This window comes from Triticum urartu, chromosome 3A (assembly GCF_056163025.1).
Source record: "Triticum urartu cultivar PI428250 chromosome 3A, HENAU_Tu73, whole genome shotgun sequence".
NCBI lineage: Eukaryota > Viridiplantae > Streptophyta > Magnoliopsida > Poales > Poaceae > Triticum > Triticum urartu.
In genome coordinates, this window is record NC_141875.1 from 552932018 (window position 1) to 552951780 (window position 19763).

Here is a 19763-nt window from a genome sequence, read left to right on the forward strand (position 1 = left end):
CCTTCAAAGCAGCCGCATTACCCAATCTCGCTTGTTCCTTGGCTCGAGCAAGTTCCGCCCGCAAGGCTTCAATAGTGGCAGCTCCATCTGTAGTAATAACATGTTAAATATACTGGCTTCATGCTGCTCTTACTATGCGGCGTTTACCAGATAATAACACCTACCCTGCGCCTCGTCAAGCCTTTTGTTAACAAGCTCGATGTCGGCATCTGCCGCATCCAACTGCCATTTTAAATGGGCAAACTCGCTAGTCCGGCTAGCCACCGGAGCTTCCATCACCTGCTCATAAAAGCAGTATGGTTACTACCTGGGATTATGATCCTCTGATCGTCGTCGTTCTCAACGACAACTAGAGTCTCAGGGGCTATTATCTACACAGGGCACACTTAGCATGTGCAGGACTATCATACATTATTTTACGTACCTCAAAACCTGTCAGTAGACTCATAAAATCTTTATGCAATCTGCTTTCAGCAGACGAGATTCTCTCCATCACCGTATTCATCAGCACACGGTGTTCATCTGAGATGGCCGCTCGCCCCACCAACTCCCTCAGAACATCCGACCGCACACTAGACGGTGTCGGACTCTTTTGTCTGCTCTCTTCGGGAGCCGAACACTGGGAACTTCGGGGGTCGACGGGATTATCTTCTGGCCTCGCTGGACTCGGAGAGGCCCTCCGCGACGACACTTCAGGGTCGCCCGCTTCCGGAGCAGAGGAGTCCAGAGGAGGCGTTTCGCTCTCCATCATCTCTGGAAGAAGATCCCCCGAAGACGAGCTCATTTGAGAGGGGCTAAGGCCCGAACTACAAAGATACATGCAGTGGTTACCTTCTCAGAAGAAAAGACGACATATCTGTACTATCAATTTATTTTGGGTCACTTACGACTCGTGGGAGAATTGATCCCCCCGCGGACTTTGTGCGGCAACCGCAACCCCCGGGGTAGGACCCTCTGTGGGAGACTTCTTCTCCCGTTTGGAAGCTTCGGCTTCCGAATCCCCAGACGCAATCCTTTTCCTCTTCTGATCATCTTCCTTCATGGAGACGCTCGCTCCCTCGGCTAGAGCGGCCAGCGTTGGGGGCCCGCGACCGCCTGCATTTTCCTTCAAGGGCTCCGGGCAAGGTGCGGTCTGGAGCATCTTTTCCAATATCGGATTTTCCAAACCCTCAGGGAGGGGGGCCGAGCACCAAATCAACTTCGCCTTCGTTAGACAGTCCTGGTCAAAAAGCAAACTCTCAGAAATAACTTAGCATCAAAGGAGAGGTGGTACGCTCGGTCGGAAGACGCCTTACCTGCTCGGCGGCGCGGTTGCTACTCAAGCCCGCGTCCTCGGTGATTTTCGGACACTCCACTTGAGGTCCGAAGAACGACTTGTACATCTCCTCGTCCGTCAGGCCGAGGAAATTTTGAATGGCGCGCGGTCCCTCGGGATTGAACTCCCACAAGCGAAGAGGCCGGTGTTCGCAAGGCTGGACTTGACGAACCAGCATAAGTTGTGTTACCGCGACCAAACTGAAATCTCCATTAAAGAGATCTTGAATGCGGATTTGCAGTATAGGCACGTCCTTGGCCGGACCCCAGCTCAATCCTCTGCTAATCCATGACATCAGTTGTGGAGGAGGGCCCGGGCGGAAAACGGGGGCGCCCGCCCACTTGGCACTTCTAGGAGCCGTGATGTAGAACCACTCCTGTTGCCACAATTCAGACACCTCCGGAATGAAACCTTTGGGCCACGCAGCTCCCGTCATCTTGCATATTGAGGCACCTCCACACGCCGCATGTTGCCCCTCGATCATCTTCGGCTTTACTTCAAAAGTCTTGAGCCATAGGCCAAAGTGAGGGGTAACCCGGAGGAAGGCCTTGCACACAACAATAAATGTCGTGAGATGAAGAAAGGAGTCCGGAGCTAGATCATGGAAATCTAGCCCGTAGTAAAACATCAAGCCCCTGACAAAAGGATCCAATGCAAGGCCTAGACCTCGGAGGAAGTGGGAGACGAACACGACGCTCTCGTTGGGTTCGGGGGAGGGGACGACCTGCCCCCGGGGAGGCAGCCGATGAAGAATCTCAGCGGTCAGATATCTGGCCTCCCTCAACTTTTTGACGTCTTCTTCCGTGACGGAAGAAGGAACCCATCAGCCTTGAATGCTAGATCCGGACATGACTGAAGGTTCGGAGCACCTGACCTGAACTTTGGGCGTTTGAGCTTGAGGTGGGGGAAGGATTCGATTGAGCACGGGAGGGAAAAATAAAAGGCCTCGTCCCTTTATAAAGAGGGTGGATATCGAGCGTCCTCTCCATGTCCGTTTGGACTTGCCTATGATCTAGGAGTCCTAGAAGCGGTTGGGTTACCCACGCCTGTATTGATGAGAGTCCCGGAATAAGGGGACACGATCTCTGCTTTAACAAGACGTGCCAAGGAAACTGCCTCGCATAACGCGCTGAGGTGGGATAATGAAACGACTCGGATAAAGGCTTGGCCGTGGCGTGTCACGCTATGGAATACGTCAACAGATTAGATTTGTGTAAATATTATTCTCTCTATGGCAATATGTGGAAACTTATTTTGCAGAGCCGGACACTATCTTTGTGTTCAAAATCTTCTATGAAGTACTTGGAGGAGGAACCCGCCTTGCAATGCCGAAGACAAACTGCGCGCCGGACTCGTCGTCATTGAAGCCTGGTTCAGGGGCTACTGAGGGAGTCCTGGATTAGGGGGTGTTCGGATAGCCGAACTGTACCTTCAGCCGGACTCCTGGACTATGAAGATACAAGATTGAAGACTCCGTCTCGTGTCCGGAAGGGACTTTCCTTGGCGTGGAAGGCAAGCTTGGCGATACGGATGTTCAGATCTCCTACCATTGTAACCGACTCTATGTAACCCTAACCCTCTCCGATGTCTATATAAACCGGAGGGTTTTAGTCCGTAGGATAACATACACATCAACAATCATACCATAGGCTAGCTTCTAGGGTTTAGCCTCTCTGATCTCGTGGTAGATCTACTCTTGTACTACCCATATCATCAATATTAATCAAGCAGGACGTAGGGTTTTACCTCCATCGAGAGGGCCCGAACCTGGGTAAAACTTCATGCCCCTTGCCTCCTGTTACCATCCGGCCTAGACGCACAGTTCGGGACCCCCTACCCGAGATCCGCCGGTTTTGACACCAACAATCAAGATCGTCACCACGCCGTCATGCTGACGGAACTCTTCCCCGACACTTTGCTGGATCGGAGTCCGGGGATCGTCATCAAGCTGAACGTGTGCTAAAACTCGAAGGTGCCGTAGTTTTGGCGCTTGATCGATCGGGCCGTGAAGACGTACGACTACATCAACCACGTTGTCATAACGCTTCCGCTATCGGTCTACGAGGGTACGTAGATCACAGTCTCCCCTCTCGTTGCTATGCATCACCATGATCTTGCGTGTGCGTAGGAAGTTTTTTGAAATTACTACGTTCCCCAACAGTGATGCCCCAAGCCAGACTGCGTGGCATGCGGGGCGCTATAGCGAGGTCCACGAGGTGGTCGCCCCGGAGGCCTATGTACCCCGCATGGTGGATCAAGGGCGCGAGCTGGAAGAAGGTCACGGCTTGTTCCTCGGGCCCGGCTGGGACGAGGAGGCGCCGGAAGCCAGGCTCTTTCAGGAACCCCAAGAGAGCATCGACAATCGCGCCGACAGCAGCAACTATCGGGTACCACTCATCCCTCAGGAGCAAGCTTACGCTAACCATGGGTCGCAGGAGGTACAGGTCGCCGCAGCGGATGGCTGCCCCAACGCCGCAGCCTCTTATCCCTCAGGAGGAGGGTGCAGGGGGCTGCAGGAAAGGGGCTGAGATCCGGGCTCACCCTCGCGGCGGTCGGGTCAAGATGTTCTCAGGAGGTAGGCCCTCTGCCGGGGAGGTGCCCCATGGCCTGCCGCCGGCAGAGGACCCATGGTCGTCGGGGGAACCGCTGGCGACCGCTCTACCCCATTGGCATCGTCCTTGGTTTCCGGTCGCCGTCAATCGCGGCAGAGTGAGGTGCAAGGCGGGGCCCTCGCCTGGCGATATGAAGCAAGGCCAGTACCTGTGAAGAAGGCCCAGTGCCTGTGAAGCTCGCTGCCCCGTGACACTCTCACGTAATAATGAGTGGGGCTGTACACGCCCCGGAGTCTCAGGAGCGCCGGCATCAGGCCTTGGGGCTCCCGCCCATGCCCAGTGGCAGCACTTAGCTCCGCGCTGGTGAGAAGACGTCGAAGACTAGACTAGGTGCCGGACGCGGCTGTTTTGCTTTTCTTCTGCCTTTTTGCCTTTTTGCTTCTTCCTTGTCGGCAAGTTTCTTCGGTTTGGATTTAAGTTGGATTTGAGTTCGAAGCTTGCGTGCATTCAGGGAGGGGGTGTTTAGTCTCGTTCGAGCAATCTCTTGCGTTCTAGTTTTGGATTTACGCCCCAAGCTAGCGTCAGCTGCTCCCCTCACGAACCCCTCGTGAGCCGGGCCGGGCCAGGCACGCCTACAGCCAGGACCACTGTCTCCGCACCCTCTCCGGAAATCCTCTTCACAGGATCAGTAGGTTAATCGAGGGATGCCGGAGGCGTAGCATCCCCCTGCAGGCCCGCTCAGGGCACGCCAAGGCCGGAAGGTAGACGAATCAACCGAACCATCACCGGGCTAGCAACTAAACTCACGCATAACGTTGTGCTCACCAGAGTACAGATTACAAATCTTTACATGAGGGGCCTCCCCTACCAAAATGCTCTTATATTCTTCAGGGCCAAGCCCGAGTCTTCTTCATGCGGGATAAACTGCGGAGACATGCGGCCAGTCGGACATATAACTTACCACGTCTTCTGGGGCGCCCTTGGAAGCGTCACTGGCATAGTCGACATTGTTACCACCGCCGCCAGCATCCCCATCATCGCCAGGATCGTCCACAATGCCGCCTTCGTTGGCGCCCACGACCACGCCGTCGTCATCAGGTGCAAAGGCCCTGACGAGGGCGTCCATGTTGTCCTCCACCCACTGCGCCAGGTCACCCCGGACGGCAATGGGCACGGGTGCGATGGCAGCGTCGAAGTTGAAGTGGGGGTCCCTATCCTGCAGATAGCTGAAGACGCGGGAGAAGGCACGCCCGAGTAAGACTCGACTCCTCTCTTCGACATGCCAGCGGGACCTCTCGGACCGGTTCTCCACAAGCGTCACCACATCAGTGAAAAATTGGAGGTTGCCGGCATGGTTGACCTCGTACGGCTCCCTAGCGGCAGCCTCGCAGACATAGCTCAAAGTTGTGTTGGCCCTCTCTCGGAGCGTTTGAAGCATGGGGGCATGCACATGCTCCAGAACCCGCCGCCGGCGGAGCTCGTCCTCACTTTGCTGCGTGACGGCCTCGGCGTCATCGACCCTCTGTTGAAGAAGAAGCTGCTCGGCCCAGGAAGAGGACAGCTCCGCCTGCACCGCGCTGAGGGCGGCTGCAGAGGAGTCCACACGCCGTGTTGCTTCGGTCAGTTTGGCCCTGAGGGCTGCGGTCCTGCCCTCGGCCTCGACCTTGATCAGCCCCAACCTCGTCCCGTGTTCGCGCTCGAGGGCCGAGCGAGCTTCCGCCACGCGGCGATCGACTTCTTCCTGGGCACGGGCTTCGCGCGCGGCATCGTCATCCTCCGCCTGGGCCACCAGGCGCTCCCTCGTCTCCAACCGCTCAAGGTTAAGGTTGCGCTCGGCGGCCTCCAGCGTCAGCACCTCCTCGCGCTTCAGAAGCTCCACCCGGTCAACAAAGGCCACCCCCATCGACTCAAGGGCCGCGTGGTGCAATTCCACTTGCTGCTCCAGGGAGTCGCTCCAGGCTTGGAGCTCCCGTGAGCGCTCCTCCGCATCCTTGCGCCGCCGGTCTGCATCCGAGCCTCCTCAACGGCCAGGGAGCAGGCCTCCCGCGAAGCTGCCAGCGACGCCTCAGCTTTGCGGTGTCAAGAACACATTGATGACACGCGAGGGCTACGGCAACCTTTAGTTTGCACCTCTCCTCAGCAAGGCGCAAACCTTCGGCCTCGAGGCGCGCATCCTCGTCAGCAAGCTCTGCCCCGATCCGGCTCACCGCATCCGCCGCCCCCTGGAGGAACTCTTTGCGAAGGGCGCGTCGCTCCCGAGCGCGCCTGAGCACGTCTTCTACATCACCCTCTTCCACCGGAGCATGCAGAGGGCCCCGGGGCGGCTGGCCTCCTCTCGGCGCGGGGCTGGGGGCTGGCGCCCTAGCCATCGCCGAACTAACCTCTTTGGGAATCTGGCCAGGCATCGGCCCGCCCACGGAGGAGGAGCCGCAGATGGGCTTCAGCCATTCACCATCAATGATCAGAGGAGGAACACGGGGCAAGCCAGGTGTGCCCCAGGAAGACCCATGAAGAAAGGACAGCGGGCACGCAGGCTCGAGGTGCCCTATGGAACGGACCACTCCACCAACTGGTCCGGCCGCAGGGGTGCCACTCGAGCTCGGCGAGCCCAGAGCCGGCGACGAAGGCAAAGCTTGGGGGGATGGCTCCTGGGTCGACTCGGCGGACTCAGCAAAGCGGGACCTGGAGGGCCACAATCAGCCAGAAGGATAACAGAGCAAATGAGCAGGGAAAGAAGAAGGCTTACTTGTCCATGGCAAAGTACTTCCTGCGCTTCAACAAGCGGCAAGGGCGGTCGCTGCCGCCTGAGGCCTCCTTCCTCTTGCGAAGGGCCTTGAAGTTTACACGAAACTGACCCAAGCGCCTGGGGTGGGGGTCGACCTGGGGCGCAGAAGAAGCCTCCGGATTGTCGGTACCGGAGGAGTCAGCTTTGGGGGCACCGTCCGGCGTCGCCTCGTGAAGAACGGCTGGGGGCTCGGGAGCCCCGGCCTCAGGAGCCAAAGGCCAAAACCCTGCATCAACCGCCGCCCTAGGGCGGGCCTCGGGAGACGTCGCCTCTGAGGCTTCACGCGGCGCCACCACCTCGACATTAGCCACCTCAGCTCCCATCAGCTCTCTCCCCGCTCTGTCACTTGAGGAGGGACCGCTGTGGGCAGCGGGGGGAACAACCACGACAACTGGGTTCTCGCGTGGCCCCGTGAGGCCAGCCGGGCGCAGCCCCCACTCGTCGAAGCTGGGCATCTGCTTCACGAAATCAGCCCTGCTGGAACAAAGGTATAGAAGGACGCCACCGCTCCGTAGGCTGCCAGGGGAAGGATCACCAGTCAAGACCCGAAGCACCGTCCGCAGCACTTCGAGCGCCAAATCCTCCTTCTGCAGCCGCATGCGGTCTCCATGCCCCGCAAAGTCCCACATCCGGCGAGAGTGGCGCTGGAGAGGAGCAATGCAACACAAAAGGAACTCCCTCACCACCTTGGGCGCTGTCACATTGTGCGCCCTCAAACTTTCGAAGCGGCGCCAGACGAAAGCGAGCCAGGGGCTCCCGAGTGGTCCATGACCCCAGCCTGGGTTGGGAACAATAGGCAAGGTCGGGTGCGAGAGCAAGGGGCTGGGCACCCTGACGTCCACGTACAGCCACCGCTCTCTGAACCTGGCCTGAGAGGGCGGAAGGCCGAAGCCAATCCCTGAAGCAGCCGTCTCAGGCACGGCGAAGAAACTTACATACCCCGAGCACTGAGTGGGATCGCTCAAGCGCAGAGAAAAGAAGTGGCGCAGCAGGGCAACAGAAGGAGGGATGCCTATCATCGCTTCGCACACGAAAGCAAAGACAGCCAAAAGGGTAATGGACTCCGGCCCGAGGTGCATCATGTGGATCTAATAATGGGAGAGCACATCGTTGAAGAAAGCAGAAAAGGGGGGAATTAGACCCGCCCATAAGGCGTCGGCGAAGAATCGGACCTCCGTGACGGTCCTAGCAAGAAAGGCGCGGGATGCGGGCCAAACTGTGGTCCGGCCGCACTCGTTGAAGATGGAAGCAAGGGCGGAGTGGACCTTGTCCAAGGCTTCCGGGTTGAGTATTATTGACCGATCGACGGCGAGGGCCGCCGCTGGGGGTGCGCAGGACGAAGGCGAGGGCTTCTTCCCCCTTCCCTTCTTCATCGGCGCCATGGAGTTGGGGAAGGGGAAGAGCTCAAGCCGGATTGGCGGCAGAGGTTGGAGCTTGGAGAAGAAGGAAAATTAGGAGGCGAGCGGGCAGCCGAAGGAGGAAGAACTGTGTGCAACTACGGGTCCGCTTAGCCGGGCGCGTAGCAAGGCGTTGTGGGAAGTGCAGACGCCCACGTCCAATCAACCGCCACACGGCGCCCAAGGCCACAGGCTGTTAGGGCCTGCGGCGCTTCGCGCTTGCCCCATTGCTTCTCTGCTAAGCCAAGCCCGCGTGCGCCTTGGGCCCGGGGGCTACTGTCGGCGTTCTGGGAATGGGGGTCCCCAGACTTGCCTGCCTGCGGCCTACGGCGTGGCTCAGGCAGGGGCCCAGCACGGCCCATCTTCATCAGCCGAAGCTCAAGACCCTCGCGAGGGGCCAAGCCTCGCGGGGCGGACGATAGGAAGCTTCCTCAGAGGCAGCATCATCAGGCAGGCTCGCGAGGAGGCGGAGAGATCAATGTAGGGGTACCTCGCGGGGATCCCATGATGCAAGCCATGATGATCGAGACCAGGCGGGCGCCAGGCGGGCACCGGCTTGTGCAGTGTCTTGTTTCCCCTTTCGTGCAAAGGAAGCAAGCACATGCCAAGGTATCAGGCAAAGGTTGCCATTCCGGTGCAATGAGACCAAGACCAGCCGGACGGCCGGACGGAGGTCACTGTGGAGCCCAAGACGGCGTCATCACCAGTGCTTTTGGCAGCCGAAGACCACCTTTGGTCAGGATAACTTGTACCATATGTTCCCCTTCAAAATGCCCAAGTGTTGGTGCCCTTCCCGCTCATTATTTGGGGAGAGGCCCAGGGCCTCTATAAATAGAGCTAGCCTCCACAAAGGAGGGAAATAAAGAGAGGGAGAACCAAGTAGAGACTAAGTAGAACACACCGCACCAGCTCAAGAACGCCCCTCGCGAGGCTGTTCTTCCCTTGTACTGTTCATCATCAGCCCCAAAGGCAATCCACCACACCACACACTGGAGTAGGGTATTACACCATAACGGTGGCCCGAACCAGTATAAACCCCGTGTCTCTTGTGTTGTTCATCATTTTCGTCTTAGTTCGCACGAGAGGATCAGACGTAGATCGGCAGGGGAGAGATCTCCACACGCACCCCAGTGTTCGAACCTTAAGGGTCTGCCGGAACCCAAAATCCGACAAGTGGGAAGAGGAAGGGCCAGGAGGGGCTGGCCGCCCCCTGGGCCCGAATTGGACTAGGGGAAGGCGGCGGTGCCCCCTTTCCTTCCCTTCCCCCTCTTCCTTCCTTCTTCCCCCTCTTCCTTAGGTGGAAACCTACTAGGACTTGGAGTTCTACTAGGATTCCCCTCTCCTGGCATGCCCTAGGAGGGTCGGCTGGCCTCCCCTCCCTTATATACGGGGGCAGGGGCACCCTTGAACACACAAGATTTGTCTTAGCCATGTGCGGTGCCCCCCTCCATAGTTACACACCTCAGTCATATCGTCGTAGTGCTTAGGCGAAGCCCTGCGCCGGTAACTTCATCATCACGGTCGCCACGCCGTCGTCGTGACGGGACTCTCCCTCATCCTCAACTGGATCAAGAGCTCGAGGGACGTCATCGAGCTGAACGTGTGCTGAACACAGAGGTGCCGTACGTTCGGTACTTGGATCGGTTGGATCGTGAAGACGTTCGACTACATCAACCGCGTTACTAAACGCTTCCGCTTTCGGTCTACGAGGGTACATGGACACACTCTCCCGTCTCTTTGCTATGCATATCCTAGATAGATCTTGCATGATCGTAGGAATTTTTTTGAAATACTGCGTTCCCCAACAGTGGCATCCGAGCCAGGTCTATGCGTAGATGTTATATGCACGAGTAGAACACAAAGAGTTGTTGGCGATAATAGTCATACTACTTACCAGCAACGTCTTACTTTGATTCGGCAGTATTATTGGATGAAGCGGCCCGACCGACATTACATGACCGCATTCATGAGACTGGTTCGACCGACGTGCTTCGCACACAGGTGGCTAGCGGGTGTCTGTTTCTCTAGCTTTAGTTGAATCGAGTTTGACTACGCCCGGTCCTTGTTGAAGGTTAAAATAGCACACTTGATGAAAAATCGTTGTGGTTTTGATGCGTAAGTAAGAAAGGTTCTTGCTAGAAGCCCGTAGCAGCCACGTAAAAACTTGCAACAACAAAGTAGAGGACGTCTAAGTTGTTTTTGCAGGGCATGTTGTGATGTGATATGGTCAAGACGTGATGAGATATAAATTGTTGTATGAGATGATCATGTTTTGTAACCATTATCGGCAACTGGCAGGAGCCTTATGGTTGTCGCTTTATTGTATGAAATCCAATCGCCATGAATTGCTTTACTTTATCACTAAGCGGTAGCGATAGTCATAGAAGCAATAGTTGGCGAGACGACAACGATGCTACGATGGAGATCAAGGTGTCAAGCCGGTGACGATGGTGATCATGACGGTGCTTTGGAGATGGAGATCAAAGGCACAAGATGATGATGGCCATATCATATCACTTATTTTGATTGCATGTGATGTTTATCTTTTATGCATCTTATTTTGCTTAGTACGATGGTAGCATTATAAGATGATCCCTCACTAAATTTCAAGGTATAAGTGTTCTCCCTGCGTATGCACCATTGTTATAGTTCGTCGTGCCGAGACACCACGTGATGATCGGGTGTGATAAGCTCTACGTTCACATACAACGGGTGCAAGACAGTTTCTCACATGCAAAATACTCGGTTTAAACTTGACGAGCCTAGCATATGCAGATATGGCCTCGGAACACTGAGACCGAAAGGTCGAGCATGAATCATATAGTAGATATGATCAACATAGTGATGTTCACCAATGAAAACTACTCCATCTCACGTGATGATCGGACATGGTTTAGTTGATATGGATCACGTGATCATTTAGATGACTAGAGGGATGTCTATCTAAGTGAGAGTTCTTAAGTAATATGATTAATTGAACTTTAATTTGTCATGAACTTAGTCCTGATAGTATTTGCATATCTATGTTGTAGATCAATAGCTTGCGATGCAGCTCCCCGTTTATTTTTGATATGTTCCTAGAGAAAAATGAGTTGAAAGATGATAGTAGCAATGATGCGGACTGGGTCCGTAATCTGAGGATTATCCTCATTGCTGCACAGAAGAATTATGTCCTTGATGCACCGCTAGGTGACGGACCTATTGCAGGAGCAGATGCAGACGTTATGAACGTTTGGCAAGCTCGGTATGATGACTACTTGATAGTTTAGTGCGCCATGCTTTATGGCTTAGAACCGGGACTTCAAAAACGTTTTGAACGACAAGGAGCATATAAGATATTCCAAGAGCTGAAATTGGTATTTCAGACTCATGCCCGAGTCGAGAGGTATGAGACCTCTTACAAGTATTTCGCCTACAAGATGGAGGAGAATAGCTCAACCAGTGAGCATGTGCTCAGAATGTCTGAGTAGTACAATCGCTTGAATCAAGTGGGAGTTAATCTTCTAGATAAAATAGTGATTGACAAAGTTCTCTAGTCACTATCACCAAGTTACTGGAACTTTGCGATGAACTATAATATTCAAGGGATGACGAAAAAGGATTCCCTGAGCTCTTTGCGATGCTGAAATCGGCAAAGGTAGAAATCAAGAAAAGCATCAAGTGTTGATGGTTGACAAGACCACTAGTTTCAAGTAAAAGGGCAAGGGAAATAAAGGGAACTTCAAGAAGAATGGCAAGCAAGTTGCCACTCACATGTAGAAGCCCAAAGCTAGACCCAAGCCTGAAACTGAGTGCTTCTACTGCAAATGATATGGTCACTGGAAGCGGAAATGCCCCAAATACTTGGCGGATAAGAAGGATGGCAAAGTGAACAAAAGTATATATTATATACATGTTATTGATGTGTACTTTACTAGTGTTCATAGTAGCCCTTGGGTATTTGATACTGGTTCAGTTGCTATGATTTGTAACTTGAAACAGGAGTTACAAAATGAACAGAGACTAGTTGAGGGCGAGGTGACAATGTGTGTTGGAAGTGATTCCAAGGTTGATAAGATCACCATCGCACACTCCCTTTACCTTCGGTATTAGTGTTGGACCTAAAATAAATGTTATTTGGTGTTTGCGTTGAGCATAATATGATTGGATCATGTTTATTATAGTACAATTATTCATTTAAGTCAAAGAATAATTATTATTCTGTTTACATGAATAAAACCTTATGTGGTAATACACCCAAGGTGAATGGTTTATTGAATCTCGGTCGTAGTGGTACACATATTCATAATATTGAAGCCAAAAGATGCAAAGTTAATAATGATAGTGCAACTCATTTGTGGCACTGCCATTTAGGTCATATTGGTGTAAAGCGCATGAAGAAACTCCATGCTGATGGGCTTTTGGAATCACTTGATTATGAATCACTTGATGCATACAAACCATGCCTCATGGGCAAGATGACTAAGACTCCGTTCTCCAAAACAATGGAGCGAGCAACTGACTTATTGGAAATAATACATATTGATGTATGCGGTCCAATGAGTGTTGAGGCTCGCGACGGGTATAGTTATTTTCTAACCTTCACAGATAATTTGAGCAGATATGGGTATATCTACTTAATGAAACACGAGTCTGAAACATTTGGAAAGTTCAAAGAAATTCAGAGTGAAGTTGAGAATCATCGTAACAAGAAAATAAAAGTTTCTATAATCTGATCGTGGAGGCAAATATTTGAAATACGAGTTTGGCCTTCATTTAAAAACAATGTGAAATAGTTTCACAACTCATGCCACCCGGAACACCACAACGTAATAGTGTGTCCAAATGTCGTAGCCGTACTTTATTTGATATGATGCGATCTATGTTGTCTCTTACTAATTTACCACTATCGTTTTGGGGTAATGCATTAGAGACAGCTGCATTCACGTTAAATAGGGCACCATCTAAATCCGTTGAGACGACACCATATGAACTATGGTTTCGCAAGAAACCTAAGATGTCATTTCTTAATAGTTTGGGCTTGCGATGATTATGTGAAAAAGGTTGCAGCTTGATAAGCTCGAACCCAAATCGGAGAAGTGTGTCTTCATAGGATAGCCAAAAGAAACTGTTGGGTACACCTTCTATCACAAATTCGAAGGTAAGATCTTTGTTGCTAAGAATGGATCCTTTCTAGAGAAGGAGTTTCTCTCGAAAGAAGTGAGTGGGAGGAATGTAGAAATTGATGAGGTAATTGTACCTTCTCCCGAGTTGGAAAGTAGTTCATCACAAAAATCAGTTCCAGTGATTCCTACACCAATTAGTGAGCAAGCTAATGATGATGATCATGGAACTTCAGATCAAGTTACTAGCGAACCTCGTAGGTCAACTAGAGTACGGTCCGCACCGGAGTGGTATGGTAATCCTATTCTGGAAGTCATGTTACTAGACCATGACAAACCTATGAACTATGAGGAAGCGATGATGAGCCCAGATTCCACAAAATGGTTTGAGACCATGAAATCTAAGATGGGATCCATTGATGAGAACAAAGTATGGACTTTGGTGGACTTGCCCGATGATGAGCAAGCCATTGAGAATAAATGGATCTTCAAGAGGAAGACGGACGCTGATGATAGTGTTACTATTGATGTCTACTACACAACCTTCTTCTTATAGACGTTGTTGGGCCTCCAAGTGCAGAGGTTTGTAGGACAGTAGCAAATTTCCCTCAAGTGGATGACCTAAGGTTTATCAATCCGTAGGAGGCGTAGGATGAAGATGGTCTCTCTCAAGCAACCCTGCAACCAAATAACAAAGAGTCTCTTGTGTCCCCAACACACCCAATACAATGGTAAATTGTATAGGTGCACTAGTTCGGCGAAGAGATGGTGATACAAGTGCAATATGGATAGTAGATAATAGTTTTTGTAATCTGAAAATATAAAAACAGCAAGGTAACTAATGATAAAAGTGAGCTTAAACGGTATTGCAATGTGTGGAAATAAGGCCTAGGGTTCATACTTTCGCTAGTGTAAGTTCCCTCAACAATACTAACATAATTGGATCACATAACTATCCCTCAACATACAACAAAGAGTCACTCCAAAGTCACTAATAGCGGAGAACGAACGAAGAGATTATGGTAGGGTACGAAACCACCTCAAACTTATTATTTCCAATCAATCCGTTGGGCGATTCCTATAAGTGTCAGAAACAGCCCTAGAGTTCATACTAGAATAACACCTTAAGACACAAATCAACCAAAACCCTAATGTCACCTAGATACTCCAATGTCACCTCAAGTATCCGTGGGTATGATTATACGATATGCGTCACACAATCTCAGATTCATCTATTCAACCAACACAAAGAACCTCAAAGAGTGCCCCAAAGTTCCTACCGGAGAATCACGACGAAAACATGTGCCAACCCCTATGCATAGGTTCATGGGCGGAACCCGCAAGTTGGTCACCAAAACATACATCAAGTGAATCACGTGATATCCCATTGTCACCATAGATATCCACGGCAAGACATACGTCAAGTGTTCTCAAATCTTTAAAGACTCAATCCGATAAGATTACTTCAAATGGGGAAACTAAATTCATTACAAGAGAGTAGAGGGGGGAAGAAACATCATAGGATCCAAATATAATAGGAAAGCTCGCGATACATCAAGATCGTATCATCTCAAGAACACGAGAGAGAGAGATCAAACACATAGCTACTGGTACATACCCTCAGCCCCGAGGGAGAACTACTCCCTCCTCGTCATGGAGAGCACCGTGATGATGAAGATGGCCACCGGAGAAGGATTGCCCCCTCCGGCAGGGTGCCGGAACGGGTCTAGATTGGCTTTCGGTGGCTACGGAGGCTTCTGGCGGTAGAACTCCCGATCTAATGTGCTCACATATGTTTTTAGGGTATATGGAGATATATAGGCGGAAGAAGTACGTCAGGGGGGCCACGAGGGGCTCACGAGGGTGGAGGGCGAGCCCCTTGCCTCATGACCTCCTCGCAGATCCCCCGATGTGCACTCCAAGTCTTCTGGGCTTCTTTCCTTCCAAAAATGAGTTCTGTGAAGTTTCAGGTCAATTGGACTCTGTTTGATTTTCCTTTTCTTAGAAACCCTAAAACAGGGTAAAAACAGAAACTGGCACTGGGCTCTAGGTTAATAGGTCAGTCCCAAAAAATGATATAAAAGTGTATAATAAAGCCCATAAACATTCAAAACAGTAGATAATATAGCATGGAGCAATCAAAAATTATAGATACGTTGGAGACGTATCAACATCCCCAAGCTTAATTCCTACTCGTCCTCGAGTAGGTAAATGATAAAAACAGAATTTTTGATGCGGAGTGCTACTTGGCATAATTTCAATGTGATTATTCTTAATTGTGGTATGAATATTCAGATCCGAAAGATTCAAGACAAAAGTTCATATTGACATAAAAATGATAATACTTCAAGCATACTAACTAAGCAATTATGTCTTCTCAAAATAACATGGCGAAAGAAAGTTCATCCCTACAAAATCATATTGTTTAGTCATGTTTCATTTTCATCACACAAGAATGATCTCATCATGCACAACCCCGATGACAAACCAAGCAATTGTTTCATACTTTAGTAATATCAAACTCATAAACTTTCACGCAATACATGAGCGCGAGCCATGGATATAGCGCTATGGGTGGAATAGAATATAATGAGGGGGGTTATGTGGAGAATACAAAAAGTAGAAAGTCTCACATCAGCGAGGCTAATCAATGGGCTATGGAGATGCCCACCGATTGATGTTAATGCAAGGAGTAGGGATTGCCATCCAACGGATGCACTAGAGCTATAAATGTATGAAAGCTCAACAAAAGAAACTAAGTGGGTGTGCATCCAACTTGCTTGCTCATGAAGACCTAGGGCACTTGAGGAGGCCCAGTGTTGGAATATACAAGCCAAGTTCTATAATGAAAAATTCCCACTAGTATATGAAAGTGACAAAACAAGAGACTCCCTACTATGAAGATCATGGTGCTACTTTGAAGCACAAGTGTGGTAAAAGGATAGTAGCATTGTCCCTTCTCTCTTTTTCTCTCATTTTTTGGGCCTTCTCTTTTTTATGGCCTTTCTCTTTTTTGGGGGGGCCTTCTCTTTTTTCAAGACTCAGTTGGGACAATGCTCTAATAATGATGATCATCACACTTCTATTTATTTACAACTCAATGATTACAACTCGATACTAGAACAAAGATGACTCTATATGAATGCCTCCGGCGGTGTACCGGGATATGCAATGAATCAATAGTGACATGTATGAAAGAATTATGAACGGTGGCTTTGCCACAAATACGATGTCAACTACATGATCATGCAAAGCAATATGACAATGATGATGCGTGTCATAATAAACGGAATGATGGAAAGTTGCATGGCAATCTCGGAATGGCTATGGAAATGCCATAATAGGTAGGTATGGTGGCTGTTTTGAGGAAGATATAAGGAGGTTTATGTGTGACAGAGCGTATCATATCACGGGGTTTGGATGCACCGGCGAAGTTTGCACCAACTCTCAATGTGAGAAAGGGCAATGCACGGTACCGAAGAGGCTAGCAATGATGGAAGGGTGAGAGCGTGTATAATCCATGGACTCAACATTAGTCATAAAGAACTCACATACTTATTGCAAAAAATGTACAAGTCATCAAAAACCTCGGCACCGCGCGCATGCTCCTAGGAGGATAGATTGGTAGGAAAAGACCATCGCTCGTCCCCGACCACCACTCATAAGGAAGACAATCAAATAACACCTCATGTTTCAAATTTGTTACACAACATTTACCATACGTGCATGCTACGGGACTTGCAAACTTCAACACAAGTATTTCTCAATTTCACAACTACTCAACTAGCATGACTTTGATATTATTACCCCCATATCTCAAAACAACCATCAAGCATCAAACTTCTCTTAGTATTCAATGCACTCATAAGAAAGTTTTATTGTTCTTGAATACCTAGCATATTAGGATTTTAAGAAAATTACCATGCTATTAAGACTCTCAAAATAATCTAAGTGAAGCATGAGAGTTCATCTATTTCTTCAAAATAAAACTACCACCATGCTCTAAAAGATATAAGTGAAGCACTAGAGCAAATGACAAATTACTCCGAAAGATATAAGTGAAGATCAATGAGTAGTTGAATAATTATGCAACTATGTGAAGACTCTCTAACATTTAAGAATTTCAGATCTTGGTATTTTATTCAAACAGCAAGCAAAGCAAAATAAAATGACATTCTAAGAATGGCAAACATCATGTGAAGAAGCAAAAACTTAGGATCAACCGAAACTAACCGATAGTTGTTGAAAAAGAAAGGTGGGATGCCAACCGGGGCATCCCCAACCTTAGATGCTTGAGACTTCTTGAAATATTATCTTGGGATGCCTTGGGCATCCCCAAGCTTGAGCTTTTGTGTATCCTTAATTCCTCTCATATCACTGTCTCCCTAAATATCAAAAGCTTCATCCACACAAAACTCAACAAGGACTCATGAGATAAGTTAGTATAAACCATTGCAAAAACCTTATCATACTCTACTATAGCAAATCACTAAAATTATTATTCAAAATTGCATACTAAATGCCTCTGCATATTTAATAGTCCTATCCTCAAATAGAATCATTAAAGAAGCAAACATATGCAAACAATGCAAACATAACAGCAATCTGCCTAAACAGGATAGTCTGAAAAGAATGCTCCAACATCCATACTTCCCTAGCTCCAAAAATTATGAAAGAAAATTCCCACTGTAGTAAATTTATCAAAGCTTAATATGCAAAAGGTTTCAACATTTTATCACATTCTGACTTTTCTAGGGAATTATTGCAACAGCGGTAAACTTTCTGTTTTCAAACAGCAACATGTGGACTTCTAAAATAGGCATAGTATAGGCTATCGTTGCCACTTTTATTGAAATAAAAGATGCAAAACATTGTTCTAAATAACAGCAAGCAAATATTAACAAAATCAATTGACGCTCCTGAAGGAATATGCCCTAGAGGCAATAATAAAGTTATTATTTATTTCCTTATATCATGATAAATGTTTATTATTCATGCTAGAATTGTATTAACCGGAAACATAATACATGTGTGAATACATAGACAAACAGAGTGTCACTAGTATGCCTCTACTTAACTAGCTCGTTGATCAAAGATGGTTAAGTTTCCTAGCCATTGACATGGGTTGTCATTTGATTAACGGGATCACATCATTAGGAGAATGATGTGATTGACATGACCCATTCCGTTAGCTTAGCACACGATCGTTTAAGTATGTTGCTATTGCTTTCTTCATGACTTATACATGTTCCTATGACTATGAGATTATGCAACTCCCGTTTACCGGAGGAACACTTTGTGTTCTACCAAACGTCACAACGTAACTGGGTGATTATAAAGGTGCTCTACAGGTGTCTCCGAAGGTACTTGTTGGGTTGGCGTATTTCGAGATTAGGATTTGTCACTCCGATTGACGGAGAGATATCTCTCGGCCCTCTCGGTAATGCACATCACTTAAGCCTTGCAAGCATTGCAATTAATGAGTTAGTTGCGGGATGATGTATTACGGAACGAGTAAAGAGACTTGCCAGTAACGAGATTGAACTAGGTATTGAGATACCGACGATCGAATCTCGGGCAAGTAACATACCGATGACAAAGAGAACAACGCATGTTGTTATGTGGTCTGACCGATAAAGATCTTCGTAGAATATGTAGGAGCCAATATGAGCATCCAGGTTCCGCTATTGGTTATTGACCGGAGACGTGTCTCGGTCATGTCTACATAGTTCTCGAACCCGTAGGGTCCGCATGCTTAACGCTACGATGACAGTTATATTATGAGTTTTATGTTTTGATGTACCGAAGGTTTTTTGGAGTCCCGGATGTGATGACGGACATGACGAGGAGTCTCGAAATGGTCGAGACATGAAGATTGATATATTGGAAGCCTATGTTTGGATATCGGAAGTTTTCCGGGTGAAATCGGGATTTTACCGGAGTACCGCGGGGTTACCGGAACCCCCCGGGGGCTTAATGGGCCTACATGGGCCTTAGTGGAAAAGGAGGGAAGCAAAGGAAGTGTGGGCCTTAGGGCAAAGGGGGCCAGCCCCCCTCTTTCCTTCTTCCCCCCTCCCAAGTCCTAATCCAACTAGGAAAAGGGGGGAGTCCTACTCCCGGTGGGAGTAGGACTCCTCCGGCGCGCCTCTCCCCTTGGCCGGCCGCACCCCCTTGCTCCTTTATATACAGGGGCAGGGGGGCACCTCTAGACACACAAGTTGATCAAGTTGATCGTCTCTTAGCCGTGTGCGGTGCCCCCTCCACCATAGTCCACCTCGATAATACTGTAGCGGTGCTTAGGCGAAGCCCTCCGTCGGTAGAACATCAACATCGTCACCATGCCGTCGTGCTGACGAAACTCTCCCTCAACACTCGGCTAGATCGGAGTTAGAGGGACGTCATCGGGCTGAATGTGTCCTGAACTTGGAGGTGTCGTGCGTTCGGTACTTGATCGGTCGGATAGTGAAGACGTACGACTACATCAACCACGTTGTGCTAACGCTTCCGCTTTTGGTCTACGAGGGTACGTGGATAACACTCTCCCCTCTCGTTGCTATGCATCACCATGATCTTGCGTGTGCGTAGGAATTTTTTTGAAATTACTACGTTCCC